A 23,291-nucleotide genomic window follows, 5' to 3' on the forward strand; every position below is an offset into this window, starting at 1 on the left:
CATCTCTTATTCCACTGGTATATATCCTGCAGTATGGAAATTTGCTCATATTCAACCTATCTCTAAAAAAGGGAGACAAATTAATACCTTCAAACTACCATCCAATTTCATTTACTCCAGTTCTTTCCAAACTAATGGAAAGAGCTATCAACATTCAACTACTATGCTATCTTGAAGACTCTCATCTAATAAGTGACTACCAGTATGTATGGGTTCCATCACTGTCAGTCAGCAGGTGATCTAGTTACTTATGTCACCCACATCTAGACAAATACCATGGAAGAGTTTGGCGAGTCCCAAGTGATATCTCCAAGGCCTTTGACAGGGTCTGACACAAAAGCCTGTTAAGTTCGAGGATGATCTGAAATGTTCTTGGCCTAACAATGAAAAAATGAATTTATAATTTGAAAATTATTTTTATTTTTCAACATAATCTCCCTGAAGACTAATACATTTATTCCAGCGATGCTCAGCGCCATTATCCTGTCCCTGTAGTGGTTCTCAGTAAGATCTGCAAAATACCCCTCTACTGCTGCAATCACCTCTTGATTCAAAGAAAAATGCTGACCAGTAAAGAAGAGTTTTAGTTTTGGGAAGAGATAGAAGTCAGAGTGAGCCAAATCTGGGGAATAAGATGGATGTTCCAACAATTCATAGTGCAGATCCCTTAATTTCCCACTGCCAAAACACCTTTGTGGGCAGGTGCATTGTCCTGATGAAAGATGATTTTTTCTGCAAACCGGGTCTTTTCTCACAAATTTTTTCATCCAGTCTGGTTAAAAGATCAGAATAACATTTCCTGGTTATTGTTTTACCATTTTCAAGATAATTAATATACAAAATGCCTTTATCATCCCAAAACACCGATGCCATGACCTTTCCAGCTGATGGAACCGACTTTGTCTTCTTTGGCATGAACAACCTACTTCTGTCTACTGTTTTGACTGCTGTTTGGATTCTGGTATGCAATGGTGAATCCAAGTCTCATCCATAGTAATAAATTAACGCACAAAATCAGTTTTATTCTTGTTAAAATGCTTGGAGCATTTTAACAAGAATAAAACTGTTCAGAGATTTTCATGCGAGTGCGTTTTTGATTTGCTGTGAGCAAGTGTGGCACCCCATCTTGCGCAAAGCTTTTTCATTTACAATTCTTCATGCAAAATGTATCAAACACTTTCTTTTGAAATGCCTATAGTCTCAGCAATTTCATGCACTTTGACTCACTGGCCATCCAATACCATCCATGCACTTGATCAGTGATTTCTGGTGTTACACTTTTTGAACGTCCTTTTCGTGTTAAAACATTTCTTAGTTTATTCAGGACACAACAATACTCAATTTTTTCCATTTCAAGGGATACAGACAACACTTTTGCTTCAGACAGCTGTATAAAACAAACTACTTGATAGAATGACTTGCAATTTCACATGGATGCTTATGATAGATGTACCAACTTAGAAAAAAAAAATCTTGCCGATAGTGTTGCCATCTATTGTCGAGGCCGAGAACTTTTCAGACCACCCTCATAAACTTCCATCATTTGGTCCACCCTTTGACTGACTTTTGCAGTTCGACTGACAACTTTCTGACTGGATGCTCATTTTGGGTGATGGTGGATGGTTGTCTTCTAAGTATACAACTAATGCAAGCAAAACATGACTCTGTCTAATATCACACAAAAAAAAAAAACCCTTCTCTTCCAGCCTTGCTTTTGATAACACCCAAATCCCCATGCATGATGAGATTTATCTTCTTGGGATAACACTATCTTCAGATCTCTCTTGACACAAACTTATTACAAATATTGCCTCTGCCTCCAAAAAGTTAGGTTTTATTTTTTGCTCAAAGCATTACTTTAACTCAGAACAACTCCTAACTTTATGCAAATCATGAATCCATCCAGTTATTGAATATTGCTCCCATATTTGGGGGTGATGCCCCAAGAGCTCCCTAAAGATGCTTGACTCAGTACAGAAATGGACATTTGGACTGATCAATGATCCCGCACTCACTGAAACATTTCACTCACCTTCACACTCTGTTTCTGCTGCTTGCATCTTCTACAAATACTTTTACAGCTACTGTTCATCAGAATTAGCACAATAATACCCCAACTCTGAGTCAAATCAGTTCAAATACATGTAGTAACTAACCAACACTCCCTCACAGTGCATCTCCAAACTCATAGAACAAATTCCTCTTCCTCCTCTTCATTCCTTCCACTGCTACCATATAACAGTCTGCCATCTTATGTGTTTTCCAAGGAATACAATCTACAACTTTTCAAGATAAATGTGAATAATTTCCCAAAGGTTGGTCGATTGGTAGAGCCTCTGCTACTAATGGCTCAGTTAAGTAAGTTTGAGCGCAGTTAGTAATTGGAAGGGGACTAATCGTTCGATGCTGTTGGCACACTCTCCCTCGATGAGTCTTTGGACTCCCTGGAGGTGTCAAATAATAATAATAATAATAATAAATCTACAGTATTAGTCTACTATAGGCTGACCAACCTATCATGTATAGGTTCCCCATAAAAAAAATTTTTTTTTTTAAATCTGAAATTTAATGTTTAAAATTTGGATATACAAAAGAATTTTAAATTACTGAATGACTAATTTTCATATTTTTATCATCACTATCATATGGCATTTACCTGTGTACCAACAAAAAAAGTGTACCAACCAGATATGGTATATTTTTTATGATTTAGCACAATATGCATGTGTGTGTGTGTGTGTGTGTGTGTGTGATGACCAGTTTCTAGTCAGCTTTCTTGAACACTGGTGTATTATTTATCAGGTCTCTGAATTCATCAACTCTTATTTTTCTGATCTTTTAAAGCATTCCTAATATCTACTTACCAACACATCTATATCTTGACCTTTCTGTGGGTATTTTATCTGCCATTTTTGCTTCAAATAGTTGTTTTCTTTTCATCTCCAGTTCTGTTTAAGTAACCATATATTGTAGGTTGACTCAGCTTAGACATTCTTGAATATTAATGATGTTAAGTTTTTTCTGATGTTGTTAATGCAATGCTGCTATTGATTTTGCATTCCGAATTTCTTAAAGGCATTTGATAGGGTACCACATGAAAAGTTGATATTGGATTAGAAATTGTCTGTCAAATAGATATCAGAGAGTTCTACATGGGGGGGGTATCACTGGTAATATCAAGAAAAAGGAAGATTATAAGTGGAGTTCCACAGGAATCACTACTGGGACCTTTAATAATACTGTCAGTAATACTGTCACTGGGTTGCAGGGAGATATTCAGTTGTTTGCAGATGATATGAAACTTGGGAAGGTTATTAATAAATATTGCCAATGATCAAGCCCTTCAAAAGGATTTGAATAAGCTGAACAAATGAATAGGAATGTTAGTTTAATGCAGTTAAATGTAAAGTCTTGAAATTTTGGATCTAATGATAGGAGGCTGCATACTGTATTGGTAAATCGATACTAGAGGAAATAAAGAAGACAAGGAATCATGGGGTGATAGTTAATAAAAATTTTAAGTTTAGTTTAAGTTTAGGGGACATATTACAAAGGTGGTGAGAGGTAACTTAGAGAATTGCTGCAATACTAAGAACAACTTTGTCCAGCTGAGATAAAAGAATGGTGATTCCATTGAATCAAGTCTTGATCAGGCCATATCTGGATTATAGTGTTCAGATCTGGTCACTAAGATATGAAGAGGATAAAATAATCTTGGAATGAAATGAATGAAAAAGTGAATTCAACAAAATATATAGTTGATTGCTGCTGTAGAATGTAGAGGAAGGAGCAAAAGGAGATAAATGAGATGTGTCAGCAAATTAAATTCAGTGAACACAGTGCAAGTAATCATTATAGAGAACTTAGACTATGGAGAACATTGGATTAGAAGGAGGAAAGGAAATGGAATTTATTCAGCTACTGAGAGATAATTATCTAAAACAGTATTTAATGAAAGGCACCCAGAGAGTATTAGATTTGGTGATGGCAGAGAATCTGTCCACAGGCAGGTACTGTAATCATAATGTGATTGCATAACAACCTCTCGTGTATGGGCTCAACATAAAAAAAAAAATGCAACATAATTGCTTTGCCTTTGCTTTGCCTTCACATAACTCTTCTTAATGAAATTCACATGCCATGCATGTGAATTTCATTAAGAAGCGTTATGTGTGTAACTACAAAGCTAGTGATATGACAAACTCAGGAAGCAGCAGTTTCTTATGCAATGGCATAAGAAACTTCTGAGAAGGATGTCATTGATGTATAGAAAATAGTCAAATGGCATGTCAGAAAAGGGGCATTAGATTGCATACCAAGGAGGGGAAACCAGGTGGAAGTTAAATGGATGAGTATCATCATCATCATTATTATTATTATACGGGCACCTCCATGGAGTCCGAAGACTCATCAGGAGACCCAATCTATCCACAAATCTCTCATACCTCTCCTTGAATCCATTAACAGACAAAGCACTCACAACTGACTGTGGCAACCCATTCCACTCATTCAACACTCTCCAAGCAAAAAAAATCTAGTCCTCACACCCACTACTGACCACACCTTTATTCAACTTCCAGGAATGACCCCTTGTTCTGGTCACTCTAGCCAAGTGCTGAAACATTTCACTTGCATCTATCCTATAAAATCCATTAAACAACTTAAATGTTTCTATCATATCCCCTCTTTATCTCAAAAAATCTCCTCTTTGCTCCCAGAAAATACGATTTTGTTATACTTTCGTTAAGTACTCCCCTGATTATTGAGTCTCATACATAATTTTCTCCTTAACTTGTTTTTCTTGTTTGTTCAGTCGATCTTTATTATTCTGTTGGATCTCTTGCTTCTTTCTTTTTTCAGCCCTGATTAACTCTTGCCCCTTCTGCAGTTTTTTTAATTTCACGCATTAAACATAACCTGCAAAAAAGAAAATGTTGTGCATGGTATACAAGGAGATTGGTGATCAGCATGCATATACACAGTACAGAATTCAGGCAAGAAGGGTGATTAGTATGTTGTGAAAGGCAAAATCAGATTATGAGAGGAAATTACCAGATCAGCTAAACAGTTCTTTTGCTATGTGGTGAGTAAAAAGGAAGAATAACGATGGAGGAGTAATTTTAATCAATGCTAATGGTAGAGAGGTTACAGGAGTAGAAGAAATGGTTGAATTACTGACTGAACATTTTGCAAGTGTATATATCATTCAAATGGAGATAATGCAGTGATTGATTGAACAAGTAGTACAATATGAGAATAAAAGTAGATGTTTAGGATATTAAGAAATCTTATTTTCAAAACAGCTATGGGATTGGATGAGATAACAGCCCTGTGTTTTGTGGGAAAGTAGAAAAATGACGATGCCTCTAACTAGTCTATTTTTTTTTGTCTCATTACTAGAAGAATTAGTTCCATAAGAGAATAGAAAGAGGGCAAGATAGTTCCATTACATAAATGAGGCTCAAGGACAGAGGTAGCAAATTATACATTATTATTATTATTATTATTATTCAGGCCTCCATGGAGTCAAAAGACTCATCATTGGGTACTTCTTAGGAAACACAAAGTCCATCATACCACTCCTTGAACTCATTGACTGTTCTTGCTCTATCCACTCTCTCAAACAATGCATTCCATGGTTCAATCACCTTACACACAAAGAAACCACTCCTCACCCTCTTGCTCACAGCTTCCTTTCGAAACTTCCAGGGATGGACCCTTGTCATCACTCCTTCCCACCATTCCACCAAGCGAAGAACTCCCAATGTCTACCCTGTAACTGCCTCTCAACAGTTTAAAAGTTTCAATCATATCACCTCTCCTTCTTCTATCTACCAAACTCTGTAGAACATTTCCTCAGTCAATCCTCATAAATAACTGACATTGTACAGCCCTGAAACCATCTTTGTTATCCACCTCTGTACCCTTTCCACAGTTAATTTATCCCCTTCAAATCCTGGGGACCAAATCTCAGAACAATAGTCTTTAAGTGTGATCTGATCATGGTCTTATATAATGGAACGATAACTCTTTTATCTCTGCAGGTCAGCGTTCTTGTCATTATTGCAGCAATCCTCTGTTGTTACCTTCACAACCTTTGCAATATGTCCCCTGAATTTTAGGTTTCTATCAATCATCAACCCCCAGATCTCTTGTCTCCCCTACTTCCTCCAGTATAGCTCCTCCAATTGAGTATGCAGCATCCCATCAATGTGTCCCAAACCTCAAGACCTTACATTTTGCTCCATTAAACCGACACCCCATCCATCCGTCTAGTTTATTCAAATCCTCTTGCAGGGCTGCCACATCTGCACTATTACTGATAACCCTTCCCATCTTCACATCATCCACAAAAACAACTGAATATCCCCTTGCAATTCAATGAATCTATTTGACTAACCCAATATTTGACTAACCCATGTGCTGCAACTTAAATATCAGCTTATCATGTGACACCCTGTCAAATGCCTTTCCAAAATCCAAAAAAATGGCAGTATATGCCTTTCCTTCATCAACTGCTCTTGTCACTTTGTTATAAAAGGCAATCATATTACTAAAGCAAGAGTGCCCCCTTAACAAATCCATGTTGACTCTCACAGGTAAAATTACCCTCATCTGCCCAATGCTGTATGTGGTCCCTCACTAATTTCTCCAAGAGCTTTACAACTACTGATGAAACACAAACTGGCCTACAGTTAGACACATCCAGTCTGCTACCTCCCTTTTGCAATGACACTATCTTACCTTTCTTCCATTCCTTGGGTACTTTTCCCGCAGCCAGTCTTTTATTGAAGAGCCAGGTCAACGGAGCTGTCAGTTCTTTAGCACATGCCCTCAAAACCCATGGTGAAATACCATCCAGTCCCACAGCTTTACTGATATCCAGAGTACTGAGTATTTGGAACACACTCTCCTCTTGCCTGTAAATCCTGAACCTGCCCTATCCCTCTAGTATTAAAACCTTCCCCAGGATGAAATACTCTAATAAAGTGCTCATTGAATAACTGCACTATGTTCTCTGCATCAGTCACTCTATTCCCATTTTTATTCCACAATGTCATTCTTCCACAATCATTTCTCCTCCTACTGGCCACATAGCTAAAAAATTCCCCAGGATTTTCTTTGGATCTTAATGCCAATCTCTTCTCATATTCCAGTTTTGCCTTCCTCACCATATTAGTCACTCCCCTGGCCCGAGTCTTATATTCTTCATTCATCTGATCTCCATCCATTTCCTTATATCTCTTCCATAATCTCTTTTTCACTTGCAGTTCCTGTTTAATATCGTTTGTTATCCACTTTACCACAAACTGTCTCCTCTTTTTTTTCACTCTTGGAATACAGCTTACTATTGCCGTCAACAAACATTCCTTCACAATTTCCCAAGCACCAATGATGTCCGACCTTCCAATTCTGCTCTCCATGGAACTGCCCCAAGTTGATATCTAAGACTATTATAATCACCTGCCTTATAATTCCACATAAGTTCCTGTCTCTTTGATACTGCTGCATGTCTATTCATCTTCCAAATCAAAACCACATGGTCATTCTCTCCAACTGGTGGGAGAGATGTCATCTCACCTATTATCAGCTCTTCTGATGCTATGATCAAATCCAAAACTCTTGAACCTCTTGGTCTCTCTCTATTACATGTTGCCTAAGACATCTGTCTCTCAAGAATCCTCATAGACCAGTTTATCTCAGGAGAGCTGGTAAAAAAAAAAATTGTTGGGAAGGCTGTCATTAATGCATAGGAACTGGTCAAGTGGTATGTTAGGAAAGCAGCATTAGATTGCCTACCAAAGGTCAGGAGGGAGAAATTAAGTGGAAGCTAACTGAATGAGTATCATCATTAAACATAACTTGCAAAAAAGAAAATGTTATGGATGGTATATAAGGAGAAAGATGATCAGCATGTATATACACAGTACAAAACACAGTTGAGGAGGGTGGCTAGCTCTGAAAGGTGGAGAGAAGATGCATGAAGAATATAAGATACAGGCCATGAGACTGGCTAGTGTGATAAGGAAGGCAAAACAGGAATATGAAAAGAGATTGGCCCTGAGATTCAAAGAAAATCCTAAGATGTTCTTTCATTATGTGGCCAGTAGAAGAATTAATGATTGTGAAAGAATGATATTGTTGGTTAAAAATGGGAGAAGAATGGCTGGTGCAAAGGACATAGTGAAGTTGTTCAATGAACATATTATTGGAGTATTTCATCCTGGAGAAGTAGGTTTCAGAATTAGAGGGATGGTCAGATTCGAGGTTTAGAGGTGCAAGAAGAGAGTGTGTTTCAAATACTTAGTAATCTGAATTGTCAATAACGCAATGGGACCGGATGGGATTTTGCCATGGTTTTTGAGAGAATGTGCTAAAGAACTGACAACTCTATTGACCTGGCTTTTTAATGCGTGTCTGGCCATGGAAAAGGTGCCCAAGGAGTGGAAGGCGGTTAAGATAGTGCCATTGCATAAGGATCTAAGTAGAATCTAAGTGTCAAACTATAGACACGTTTGTATTTCATCAGTAGTAATTAAGATTTTGAAGAAATTAGTGAGGGATCATTTACAGTATTGGGCAGATGGGGTAATGTTATCTTTGAGAATGAGCACATGGACTTGTTAAGGGGGTGCTCTGGTAATCTGATTGCTTTTTATAATAAAGTAACAAGAGCAGCTGATAACGGAAAGGCATAATCTGCCTTTTTTGATTTCACAAAGGCATTTGACAGGGTGCCACATGATAAGTTGATATTTACATTACAACACATGGGTTTAGACAAGGCATGGGCAACCTTTCCTAGTTCGGGGGCCAAATTATCATTCTGTATCCGAGTCAAGGGCCGGACCAAATTATTAAATAAAATAAATTAATATTAAATGAATTAAAACAAGTTGCTACTTCATATTTCATTTATTTATAATATAATGCTTTGGTATATAGCGCTACATAAATTTTATAATATAATGGACAACATAATTTAATGTGAAGATTGGCCTTGTACTTCAACTACGAAAATATGGTTGAAAGAGGATGACATCCTGACAGGAATAGAGATGGAAGGGTATGATGTGTTTCGTGAGGATAGAAGGGACAAAAAGGGATGGGCAGTTCTATTGATGATAGAGAAAGAGTTATGTCCATACAAAGTAGAGATGCAAGACAGGAATAGTGCCAGTGGTTTTGAGGCAGCATGGTTGAGATAGAGGTGAATGGAATCAAATACTTGGTGGGATGTTGTTATAGACCAGGTAATGTGGATGGTGGTGATAATGAAATGTACAATCAAATTAGCCAAGTAAATAAGAAAAGGGTGATCATTATGGGTGATTTTAATTATGGCAATATAGACTGGAATGATGAGATAGCAACTGGAAGTAAAGAAAATGAGTTTCTTGAGTTTTTGAGGGATAACTACCTCAGGCAGTATGTAACAGAGAGCACATGAGAATTAAGGGTCTTGGATTTGGTCATCTCATCAGAGGATGTAATTATAAATGAGGTGTCAAATCATCCACCAATTGGTGAGAGTTACCATGAGGTGATTACCTGGGTGGTTGGCAGCAGTGCGAGGACCCCTGTGAGAAAAGAGTATATGTGGAACTACAAGGGGGGGTGATTATCAAGAGCTCAGGAGACAGTTTGTCCGTGTAGCGTGGAATGAGGAGTTAGCAGAAAAAGAGATGAATGCAGCTTGGGGGATTTTCAAAAACTATCTAGTAGATGCATTGTCTAAATGTATTCCAAGGGTGAGATGGTTAAATGAGGTAGGTGTGAGATGGATGAATAAAGAGATTAAGCATGCGATACAGAGAAAAAGGGCATTGTGGAGGCAGCATAAGAGAAGTGGAAATAACCAATTTCATGAGGTCTACAAAGACCAGGCAAGGAGGGTGACTTGGTTAGTGAGAGTAGCTAAAGAGAGGTATGAACAGCAGTTAGCTAATGAAGCCAAAAAGAATCCTAGGGAGTTCTTTCGATATGTAGCCAGCAAAAGAAAGAATGATTATGGAAAGATGAAATTGATTGGAGAAAATGGTATAATGGCAGCTGTTGCAGAATGTGTGGTGGAGATACTTAATGAACAGTTCATAAAGATCTTTCAATCTTGTGAATGTGACTTCATGGAGAGATTGAGAGCAGTTGATGATGATGGGGAGGAGAGACTGACTGTAAGTGAGCAAGAGGTGTTTGGGGAGTTGAGTAAACTAGATGTAAATAAAGCTGTGGAACTTGATAATATATCACCGAGTATTCTGAAGGAATGTGCCAGGGAGTTGACACCTGCCTTGACATATTTTTTTATTACGAGCCTTGCACTTGATCAAGTTCCTAAGGAGTGGAAGGAGGGCAAGATTGTGCCACTACATAAAGGAGGTGATCAAACTCAAGCATCAAACTATACACCTATCTGTGTGTCAGGTGTTGTGGTTAAGTTGTTGGGGAAGCTTGTGAGAACTAGGATCCAGAGTTGGGTTGACAACAATGGTATTGTCTTGGATGGACAGCATGAATTTGCTAAAGGGAGGTCATGTTTTAGTAATCTACTTACTTATTACTATAAAGTGACTGCTTCCTTGGACAGAGGAGAAGGATACACAGTAATATACTTGAATTTCGCAAAGGCTTTTGGTAGAGTACCTCATAATAAGTTGACAGTCAAACTAGAGCAGATGGGGTTGGTTATTAGATTAGTGCATTGGATTGGAGACTGGCTATCTGATAGGTATCAACAAGTTGTGTATGGGGGTGCAATATCCAGGAAAAGGAAAGTCACTAGTGGAGTGCCTGAGGGGTCTGTTTTAGGACCATTACTGTTTAACTTGTATATTAATGATATTGGCGAAGATTTGTATGGAGATATTCAGTTGTTTGCAGATGATGCAAAGTTGGGACGAACCATAAAGAGTAGTGAAGATGTTGTGGTTTTACAAGAAGACTTGAATAAATTGAGTGATTGGGCACGGAAATGGGGATGTGATTTCAATGTTGCAAAATGTAAAGTTTTAAAATTTGGAAAACAAAGATGGGATGCAGAATTTATGCTTGGTGAGAATATATTGTTGGAGGTAGAGGAAATAAGAGATCTGGGGGTGATAGTGGATAAGGATCTGAAATTTAGGCACACATCACCAAAATTGTGAAGACAACACAAAGGCTTCTGGGAATGATGCGGAGGACACTAACGTGTAGAAGTAGGGAGATTCTTGTTCCGTTGTATAAATCTTTGATTAGGCAACACATGGACTAGTGTGCCCAGATTTGGTCACCGGATTTTCAGAGGGATGAAGAGATGTTGGAAAGGGTCCAAAGGTGACTAAGGTAGTTTCTGACCTCTGGAATGTCGAGTATGAGGAAAGATTGAGAAGATGTAATTTGCAGAGTCTGGTGGACAGGAGGAAGATGGGAGATATGATAGAGACCTACAAGTTGGTAAGGGGGGTTGTTATAGGATCAATGGTGGAGAAGTTATACAGAGAATAGTGGCAGATCAGGGGAGAATCAGAGGTCATCCCTGGTAACTGTATAAAGAGGATGTGAGTAGGAGAGTGAGAGGCAGGTTTTTTTTGTGCAGAGTTGTGAATGATTGGAATGCCTTGCCTGAGAGTGTGGTGTCTGCAAGGAGTTTGAGTGTGTTTAAGACACGGTATGGTGAGATGTGTGTGTTTGTGTGTGTGTGTGTGTGTGTGTGTGTGTGTGTGTGTGTGTGTGTGTGTGTGTGTGTGTGTGATAGAAGTACCTCCCAGATGAGTCTTTGACTCCATGAGGTCTTGGGGTAATAATAATAATAATAATAATATTGACGTTAATATTACTTAAGGATAATCGCATAGAATTTTCTAGGTTTTCGTCCGTTATTCTTGTCCGAATTTTTGATTTATTGTATTTCATCCTCGAAAGAAACTGTTCACCAATATATGTGCTGCCGAAAAGACAAATGATTTTTCTTGAATAGGCACGTAAATTTGTATATTTTTCTTCCACCAAATAAAATTTATAAGAATCCATGAAAGCAATGTTGTTAAATTGTGATTTTAGCACTAAATCCGCCTGAAGCTCAATAAGTTCCATCTGTAAGTTTTCTGGCACATTATTTACATCAGCATCCATCAGATGAGCAAGTATAGCGAATGTGGAGTCTTTGTTTTTGAAGTCGGCAAACCTTGTATCAAATTGCTCTATTAGTGCCTTCAGTTATCTCCATAACAATTATAAGGGATATTTTTATGAGTTGCTAGAGTAGGAAAATGATAACAATTTTTAGCTCTTATCTGACTTTCCAACAATCTTAATTTATTACAAAAAGCTTTGACATGTGCATGCAGTTCATGAACCAGTTGTCCTTGTTTTTGCAATTTAAGATTCAGTTCGTTTAGATATCCGGTGACATCTACAAGGAATGCTAAATCACACACCCACTCATCATCTTTTACTTGGTTAATTGTGTTTCCTTTTATGTCCATAAAATCTGCAATATTTTGTCTCAGATCATAAAATCGTTTTAACATATTACCTTTACTCAACCACCTCACTTCACAATAATAAGACACATCTTCATAATTCAAAAATAGGTCTGCCAAATACTCCTTAAATTGGCGGTGATTAAGTGTATGTGACTTAATAAAGTTAATACTGGCTACTACAACTTCCATAACATTTGTGAATTTAATCGATTTTGCACACAGATTTTGTTGGTGGATAACACAGTGAAAATTTGTTAAATTTTCCGGATGGATCTGTAATTCTATTGCTCTTTCATGAACTATTCCAATAAATCCCTTCTGTGCACCAACTATTGCAGGGATCAGTGCATATGCCAGATAATGAACTTCATTTAATCCCAAATCTCTCGAAGACTGTGTTGACTGTTTCGAATATATCTTCACCGATAGTTGTTCCTTTTAATGGCCGAAGCGCCAATAATTCTTCTGTGATGTTGAAATCCGCATCAACTCCTCGAATAAATATTACTAGTTGTGCTGTATCGGAAGCATCGGTGCTGTCATCCAAAGCAATTGAAAATGCTTCCAATCTAGCAATCTTCTCTTTTAAACTTTTTTTGATATCATCAGCCATAATTTCTATCCGTCGGACAACAGTACATCTCGACAAACGAATATTCTTGAAGTCTTTTTTCTTTTCAGGATATAATATATGTGCAACATCCAGTAGACATTCTTTGATAAATTCTCCTTTACCAAATGACTTAGAATGGTTAGCGATTTTTTCGCTTACCACAAAGCTGGCTTTGACAATGCTGTGGTGCCACGTTCTTTGCTTGTTGAACATTTGCTGCTGGGTATTCAAGTTCTTCTTCAACTTCTGTATTTCATCTTTTCGTAGTTGTCCATCAATTTTTGGGTGATCCGCATGTCTCGAAGTAAAGGTCTCTTCAAGTTGTATTCTTTGTTGACGGATACAGATTCATTGCACAGCAAACATACAGTCAAACCTTTATTCAGAATAAAATAATCCTCCGTCCAGTTGTCTTGAAATTGACGATTTTCTGCATTTACTTTTTTTTTTTTTTTTGCAATAACCCCTGAATTTGTCCCAAATTTATAAGCGATATTCAGAACTGTCAAACAAAACTGTCTTCTACACTGTAGGCACTGAACAGAACACAACATCAATGTAGGCACTGAACAGAACACAACATCAATGCAGGCACTGAACAGAACATAACATCAATGCAGGCACCGTACAAAGCATAACACCAACGCAAGTACTGAACTGACATGTTGTAACACGTTCACACACGCCGCTAGTCAAAGTGAGAAAGAGACCTTGGTTGGAGAAAACATAGTGTGTGTTGTGCAAGTCATATGACGTCAGCTTAATGTGAGTTAGTAGAACACACCATGTTTTCTCCCACCATGAATCAGACAAACTTTGCTGAAATAGGGCCGGATCAAAAGAAGTAGAGGTCTGGGAGTTGCCCATTTTTGGTTTAGAGGCTAGGTTAGTGAATTGGATTCAGGATTAGCTGTCTGATAGATATCAAAGAGTTGTGTATGCAGGAGCAGTATCAAGGAAGCAGAAGGTTATTACAAGCATGGTCCCACAAGGCTTAGTACTGGGACCTGTATTGTTTAACCTTTAATCAATGACATTGTGAATGATTTGCCAGGGAATTCTTAGTTGTTTGCAGATGATGTGAAGGTAGGAAGCGTTATTAGGAATAGTGCAGATATGGTGTAGCCCTTCAAGAGGATTTGCATAAGCTGGCCAGGTGGGTAGATGAATGGGTGAATCAGTTTTTAGTTAATCTAAATGTAAAATCTTGAATTTTGAGATACATTGATGAGGCTGCATACTCTGTTGGAGGAATTATACTGAAGGAAATGGGAGAGGCAAGGGATCTTGAGGTAATGATTGACAGAAATCTAAAATTCAGGGAACATGTTGCAAAGGTGATGAAGGTAACCCTGAAGATTGCTGCAATACTGAGGACACTGACGAGCAAAGATAAACGTTGTCATTCCATTGTATAATGCCCTGATCAGACCACACCTGGTTTGTTGTGCTCAAATTTGGTCCCCAGGGATAAATTAACCTTGGAAAGCATACAGAGTGGATAACAAAGATGATATTAAGACTGTACAATGTTAGTTAAGAGAATAGATTGAGTGAATGTGGAGTGCAAAGTTTGGTAGATATCAGAAGAAGAGGTGGTATGATTGAGACATTTAAACTGCTGAGAGGTAGTTACAGGGTTGACACTGGGAAGTTCTTTCATTTGTTTTAATGGAGCAAGGACAAGGGGCCATTTCTGGAAATTGCAAAAGGAAATCATGAGGTGGAGGGTGAGGAGTGGTTTCTTTGCATGGAAGGTGGTTGAACTGTGAACTGCATTGCCTGATAGGATGGTGAGAGCAAAAATAGTGAATGAGTTCAAGGAGTAGTATGAGAGACTTTGTGTTTTCTAGGTCAGGGTCTCCCATGATGAGTTTTGTGGCTCCATAGAGGTCCTGTATCATAATAATAATAATATCTTGTGTTTAAGTTTATATATTCATTATTGCTCATATTATTATATTTAAAAAGAAGAGCACAAAATAATTCATATAATGACAAAATTAAATTATTATTTCCAGTGTTTTGCCAAAATCAAATTGGCATCTTTAAGGAACAATATGCAAATAAGATATGTGAATGCATACACTGCATAAGTAAGTGAGACTGAATTACTAAAGTCTCACTTCCACATGTATTGTCTGCATTCATTATCTGCATATTGTTCTCTGAACATGCCAGTTTTCTTTCAGCAACACACACAAATTGATAATTAAATTATTTTATTATCATCTACTTGTTATCCCCTTTCTAAAGAATATTATGATTATATGGACACCTCCATGGAGTCTGAAACATTCATTGCAGGAGACCCAATCTCTCCAATGCAATCCATTATACCTCTCCTTGAACCCATTAACAGAAAAAGCACTCACAACTGTCTGTGGCAATCCATTACACTCATTCACCAGTCTCCAAGCAAAAATCTAGTCCTCATACCCCTATTGACCACACCTTTATTCAACTTCCAGGGATGACCACTTGTTTTGCTCACTCTAGCCAAGTGCTGAAACATTTCCCCTGCATCAGTCCTATAAAACCCTTTAAGCAACTTAAATGTTTCTATCATATTCCCCGTTTATCCTATCAACTGACTTCTGCAATCCAGACACCTTTAATCTATCCTCTTAGGGAACATATCACTCACCATCTTGGTCACTTGTCTCTGAATCCTCTCCACTGCTTTCTCATCACCAAGAAACCCAGAGGACCAGACTATTGACCACAGTAATCCAGATGCCACCAAGGCTTTATAAAGAGGAATTGCAACTTCCTTATTTTTACTTGTTAATGTGTTCTTCATACCTTAGTAATATGTCCTCTAAACTTTAACTCGCTCTTCTGTCACCACGTGTAAATCTCTAGCTTCATCTGTTTCCTGGAGTACAGTACCATCAATATGATACACAGCTTGTAATCTATTTTCCCAAAATGCATAACTTTACATTTCTCGACATTATACTGATACCTATTATCTTTGGCCAATACTGACAGCCTATTTAAATTGTCCTGCAAAACTCTCCACATCACCTTGATTGACTATTATCAGTGGCTTTAACAGGCACTTAAGTGCCCATAGCCTTCCAAGTATCCTTCGACTTCCCAACCATAGTATGAGGATAAGGCGGTTACTCCTATGCCTCCAAGTATTCTTTCTGTAATTGTGTGTGTTCTACTGGCCAGTTTGTCTGTTTTGAGGGATGAAAAACCTGTTTCCAGGAGAATAAACCCTCTACCTCCGTATGAGACTGGCTAACTCACCTTTACTCGAAAGAGACCAGATAAAGGTTCCTCACATCACTGACGGAAATTGAACCCAGATCTTTCTGACCAAAGAGCTTCATCTATACTGACTGAGCTATGCAGGCTCAGTCAGTATTGACTATTACTCTACCTAATTTTGCATCATCAGCAAAGAACTGAATCTTTTCTTTCAGGTTATTTATAATATCATTTATGTACAAATTAAACAGCAATGGTCCCAACTCTGAACCTTGTAACACACCACTAGTCACTTGTTTTCACCTCGATTCTGCCCCTCCATATACCACTTTTTGCTTTCTGTCCAGCATCCCCCCTCTTGTCCACTTAACCAATGTCATATCCATCCCCATTTGTTCTAATTTGTAACAGAGTTCCATGGGATATTCTATCAAATGCATTTGCAAAATCCAGCAAAATCATCGTGTAGCCATTTCCTTTATCCAACTCAGCTGTTACTGTATTATAAAAAGTTAGTAAATTACTAAGCTTGACAACCCTTCACAAACCCATGTTGACCCTCATACAGTATCATATTTTATCTACCCATGCTTGAATTCTCTTTTTTACCAATTTTTCTAGTACTTTTATTACCACACTTGAGATACTGATTGGTCTATAATTTGCTACTGCGGTCTTAGAACCTCCCTTATGCAAAAGAATTATTTTGCCCTCATTTCCACTCCCTTGTAACTCTACCAGAATTGAGACTTAAATTAAAGAGCCTAGTCAAAAGTGTTGCCAGTTCCCTTGCACATTCTCTACAATATATATACATGAAACACAAGGTAGAAGTATTATTTATTAGATATACTGCCATATATTTCAGTCTAAAATTAACAGAATAAAATATATGGCATTATATATAATAAATAATCCTTTTACCATGTGTTTTCTTGTATATATATTGTATAGAACTATAGCACAAGTTTCTCTAAAAACAAGAATTGCACATTCTCGCAAAACCCTGGCTGATATCCCATCTAATCCCACAGCTGTATTTACATTGAGATTCTGCAATATCCTACGAACCTCCAATTCATCCAGCTCCGTTCCCACATTAGTGTCTGTCACATAGGTTAAATCAGTAACCTCACTAGGATGATATACCCTTGCAAAGTGGTCACTCAGTAATTCAACTATTTTATCCGCTTCCGTCTCCTCATAACCATCATCACTCATTAAGGTTAATCTTCCATAGTCATTCTTCCTCTTACTTTCCACATAATAAAATAATTCTTTGGGATTTCCTTTGGCCTACTTTGCTAGATTCTTCTCATAATCTGTACTGTACTGTACTGTTCATAAGTTTGCTGGTTACCTTTCTCTTATATACCCTCCACAGCATTTTCTTATTCTGCAGCTCATGCTTAATGATATTACTCATCCATCTACTGTAGGTTGAGTAAAAAATAAGCAGTTTCTGTAATTAATATATTAACTGGTTTAGCACATGTGCTAAGAGCTAGATTGTTTAAACAGTCAATACTATATTTGGCATATGTAAAAAGAAACAAGAACATACTTTGCCAGGAACAATGTTTCTAGCCTTGTTGGCCAAATAGCATATTATTATTATTATTATTATTATTATTATTACCCAAGACCCCATGGATTCAAAAACTCATCTAGGAGGTCCTTTTATAAGACCTTATTATAATGATAGAAGACCCTATATCATGAAAGCAGAAAAGTCGGTCTAAAAATAAACAGAGAAAAAACTAAAATCGTGTTTAATCATTTTGTAACACCAAAAAACATAATAATAGAAAACAATTTCATGGTAAGAGTCTCTTCATATACATACTTAAGTCATGTCATTGATCTAAACTGTGGACTCCAAAAGGAAATAATTAGGAGAGTTCAACTTGCCTGGAGTGCATTCAGAAAATTGAAAAGCATTTTTCAAAATAATGATGTCCCACTCTGTTTAAAATGGAAGACATTTAACCAGTGTATACTTCTAGCCTTCACATATGGTTGTGAAACTTGGTCTCTAACAAAAGCACTGGCAAATAAACTAGCAACAACTCAAAGAAAAATGGAGAGGTTGATGCTAGGCATCACATTAAAAGATAAGAAGTGAAACACCTGGATAAGAAGCCAGACTCATATCACTGACATCATTCTTCACCATAAGCAACTAAAATGGAAATGGGCCGGACATCTATCCAGAAGAAAAGGTGAGCGATGGACCACCATACTAATGAACTGGATTCCAAAAGAAGGGAAACGAGGCCAAGGACATCCTAAAAGAAGGTGGAGTGATGAATCATCAAATTTTGTTGAGGAAAATTGGTCAACCATTGCCAAGAACAGAGAAAGGTGGAAAGAACTGGAGGAGGCTTTCATCCAGCAGTGGACAGAAAATGGCTGAAAAGAAGAAGATTGTAGGTGAGATTTACATTTTTTTTTTTTTTTAAAAAAAAACAGTGATATTTTGGTAAAATCATATCTTGTTTTGCTCTTGATGATGTAATTGTGTAGAGCCACATTGCATACTGTGTGCCATGCATGCTGAGGAGCCTAACTGCAAAATCAATAACTTAACAAAGCTCTTCCCTTCTTTATATATTGATTTATATTTCTGTCTATCCAATTCTGAATTCTAATCTTACTGAGCTTCTTCTCCAAAACATTGTCCATTACTCCAGAAATGGATAATCATAGCATTTCTGTTTTGGCACTACTCATGAATTGCATAGTCTTACTTTTCATTGCATATTCATGTACTGCTTTATTGTTATCACAGTACTCCATTCCCATTAAACAAATAGATGAGAAAAAGTGCTGTTATTGCTCCATACATTTATTCCCTTAAGATGTGGCATGTTTTATCTAATTTTATGTCTTATTAAAAGGTTTTCTACATCCCAGACAGGATTTGAACCAAATGAGTTGTGGAAGCTCTTATAAATTTTTATTTTTATTTTTGAACCATTTATTTTTCATGTAATTCAGGTGTATTCTGAGTAGTAAATTTTACTTTTACCTTCTTTTGATTCCTTACATCAATTATTTCAAAAGTTAAGTCAATTATTATTATGTTTTCTCTCTCTCTCTCTCACACACACACACAGTGATTGGCCTCACTGCATCTGATATTGCATTTTTCCTCTTTCTCAATAAGTATAATTCTTCTGCATTTTCAAGGATTAAAGCAACTATTTTGTAATTTATCTTTTCTTGAAACATGTTATGTGCACTGCAATTTAATTTCATCATCATCAATACTGATATATACTCTCAACAGGTGTTCAGGCTATTATGACAGCACTACCTGATTGAGTTTACATTATTAATAATCTCCTATCAACAATTTTCCTCTGAATTAATCCATTACTTGTCAGCACTCCAATATTGGCATATCTAACATTTTGTTTTTCTAAGTCCCTTCTGACTGAATCAATCCATCTAGACCTTCCTCTGGGTCTCTCTCTCGGTATCTTGGCATCAGTACCACCTTAGATTAGCTCTGCTCATACATTCTTGGATTCTAACAATGTCAAGTTCCTTTCTAATATCTTCATTTTAATATGATTCTGCCATTGATGCCATCTGTTCACTCCCCTATTTTTTCTCAAAACTCTCATATCTGAGGGCTAGTCTTTGATTAAGTGCTTTATTTCTAACCTGACTCTCAGATCCATAACTTAAAATTGGCTATATTATTATTATTATCTGAGACCTCCAAGATTTCAAGGACTCATTGAGGGAGGCCATCCTCACCAGCTGTCATACTTTCTCTTAAATTCATACTCACTAGATGTGCTCACCATTTCAATAGGCAAACTGTAAAAAAAATCTGGCTCTTACCTTTCTTAACCATGCAGAAACTTCACTTTTGTGGATGCCTCATATTCTCTCCCCATCTTTCATATAACAAAAAAATTTCATCAGATGATATTCCATAGCACCCATTCATGAGTTTATATACCTCTGTCATATTACCCCCCTCTCTCTCTCTCCTGTGTTCTAGGATCTGCAGTATACATATTTTCAATCCCTCTCTCTCCTCATAATCTACATTCCATAATACCAATATAATCTTTGTAACTCTTCTTTGCATCCTTTTCTACAGTTTCTTTATCCTCTCCTCCCCCCCAATCATAGGAGAGCAAATCTTTGCACATCCAGGTGCTGTCTTATCAAGGCCTTCAAAAGAGGCAAAATAACATCATTATCTCTGGTGTGGTCATTGGGATATTGGAAAGGCTGGTAGGAATGCAGAAGTAGATAGACAGCACTAGGATTCTCTAGCAAGAACAGCATAGTTTTGTTAAAGGTAGGTTTAACAATCTTTAGCAATCTGCACATATTCTATAATTCACAATACTTCTAAATTTTGCCAAAGCATTTGACAGGTTCCACACTGGAGGTTATTATACAAACTCAAAGAAATGGGAATGCAAAATGCATTTGTGTTATAGATTGGAGAGTCACTGACTGACAGGTATCAGAATGTGATGTTTGGTGATACATCTCAAGGTTCATTTCAACATTGCAATTATCCTCTGAGTTGTATTTGCAATTTTTTATATGTGACTTTTGAACTTCAAATTCTTGTCCACCATAATGCTAAAATCCCTATCCTCATCAGTTTCTTGTGGCATAATGCTGCTAATATAATATGCTGCTGTTGGAAATCTCACTACACCAAAGGGCATTAAAGAAAAAAGAAAATAAGACAAGCCTTATAAACCCGAGCTATAGAAGCTCATCCAGAGCAAAATTTTACAAGCACATGCCCAAAGTAGGATTCAAACCTATGACTTGCTAGTTGGAGAGCAGGTGTGCTATCCACTCAGCCATCCAGGCTGACTTTACACTTCTTTACATTGAACTGATAGCCATTATCATTGTGTCCACTGTTCCAACATATTCAAATCATTCTCTAAGTGCTGGATATAGTAACCTCCCTGATTTCCTAGCTTTGCATCATCAGCAAAAAATCGAACATCTGTCAGATCCTTCCCAATATCATTAATGTATATATATTGAACAACAGTTGTCCAAGGATTGATCTCTGGGTACATTACTGCTCACCTTAAATCTGACAGAACATAACTCCTATATGCACTTTCTAATACTACCAGTCCTTTCTAATTCTAATACGTACCAGTCCTATCCCTCTAATGCTAGAGGGATAGGACTGGTACGAGGTCTGGAGGTACAGGAGGAGAGTGTGTTTCAGATACTGAGTACTCTGGATGTCAGTAAAGCTGTGGGATTGGATGGTATTTCGCCACGAATTTTGAGAGAATGTGCTAGGGAATTGACAGTACCTTTAACGTGGCTTTTCAATGAAAGTCTGGCTTTGGCAAAGGTGCCCAGGGAATGGAAGGAAGGTAAGATAGTGCCATTGCATAAGGGTGGTAACAGACTGGAAGTGTCTAATTATAGGCCAGTCTGTGTGTCATCAGTAGTTGTTAAGATCTTGTAGAAAGTAGTGAGGGACCGTGTACAACATTGGGCAGATGAGGGTAATGTTATCTGTGAAAATCAACATGGATTTGTGAAAGGACGCTCTTGTTTTAGCAATATGCTAGCCTTTTATAATAAAGTTACAAGAACATTAGATGAGGGAAAGGCATATACTGCAATTTTCTTAGACTTGGCGAAGGCATTTGACAGGGTGCCACATGATAAACTGATATTTAAGTTGCAGCACATGGGTCTGGATGTCAGATTGGTCAACTGGATTCAGGATTGGCTGTCTGATAGGTATCAGAGAGTTGTGTATGGTGGAGCAGTTTCCAAGAGGCAGAGGGTTACAAGTGGGGTCCCACAGGGCTCAGTACTAGGACCTATATTATTTAACCTTTATATCAATGACATAGTCAGTGGATTGCAGGGGGATATTCAGTTGTTTGCAGATGATGCGAAGCTGGGAAGGATTATTAGTAATAGTGCAGATGTGGTAGCCCTGCAAGAGGATTTAAATAAGCTAGATAGATGGGCAAATGAATGGGGGTGTCAGTTTAATGCAGCAAAATGTAAGGTCTTGAGGTTTGGGAAACATCGATGGGATGCTGCATACTCTATGGGAGGAGTTATACTGGAGGAAGTAGGGGAGACAAGAGATCTGGGGTTGATGATTGATAGAAACCTGAAGTTTAGGGGACATATTGCAAAGGTGGTGAAGGTAACACAGAGGATTGCTGCTATTATGAGGACACTGACCTTCAGAGATAAGAGGGTTATCATTCCGTTGTATAAGTCTCTGATCAGACCACACTTGGACTATTGTTCTCAGATTTGGTCCCCAGGATTTGAAGGGGATAAATTAACTGTGGAAAGGATACAAAGACGGATGACAAAGATGGTTTCAGGACTGTACAAGGATAGTTATGAGGATCGGCTGAGAGAATGTGGACTGCAGAGTTTGGTGGATAGAAGAAGGAGAGGTGATATGATTGAGACTTTTAAACTGTTGAGAGGTGGTTACAGGGTTGACACTGGGGAGTTCTTTCGCTTGGTTGATCAGCGGGAAGGAGTGATGACAAGAGGCCATCCCTGGAAGTTACGAAAGGAAACTGTGAGCAAGAGGGTAAGGAGTGGTTTCTTTGTGTGGAGGGTGGTTGAGCCGTGGAATGCATTGCCTGATGGAGTGGTGGGAGCGAGAACGGTCAGTGAGTTTAAAGAGTGGTATGATAGACTTTGTGTTTCTCAGGGGGGGACCTCCCCTCAGTGAGTCTTGACAGACTTTATGTCTTAGGAAGGACCTCCCTCGATGAGTCTTTTGACTCCTTGGAGGCCTGAATAATAATAATAATAATAATAATAATAATACCTGTTCATTAGCCACCTACTTATCCAAGTAATGTATATTCTAATCCCATATTCTCCAGTTTATATAACAGCCTTACATGTGGTATGCTATCAGATGATTTAACTAAGTCCGATAGTATATCATAGTGTTTCCATTCCTTTTATCCAACTCAGCTGCT

At 37.7% G+C, this 23,291-nt stretch overlaps 1 protein-coding gene across 10 annotated transcripts in view; it reads left to right on the forward strand.

Moving 5' to 3' along the window:
- The window catches only part of LOC150099238 (uncharacterized), an 825,097-nt gene that overhangs the window by 523,172 nt on the left and 278,634 nt on the right, over positions 1 to 23,291 (forward strand). The window lies entirely within an intron of this gene.

This window comes from Typopeltis vanoorti, chromosome 14 (genome assembly GCF_054136105.1).
Source record: "Typopeltis vanoorti isolate ZY-2024b chromosome 14, IOZ_Tvanoo_1.0, whole genome shotgun sequence".
Classification (NCBI taxonomy): Eukaryota; Metazoa; Arthropoda; class Arachnida; order Uropygi; family Thelyphonidae; genus Typopeltis; species Typopeltis vanoorti.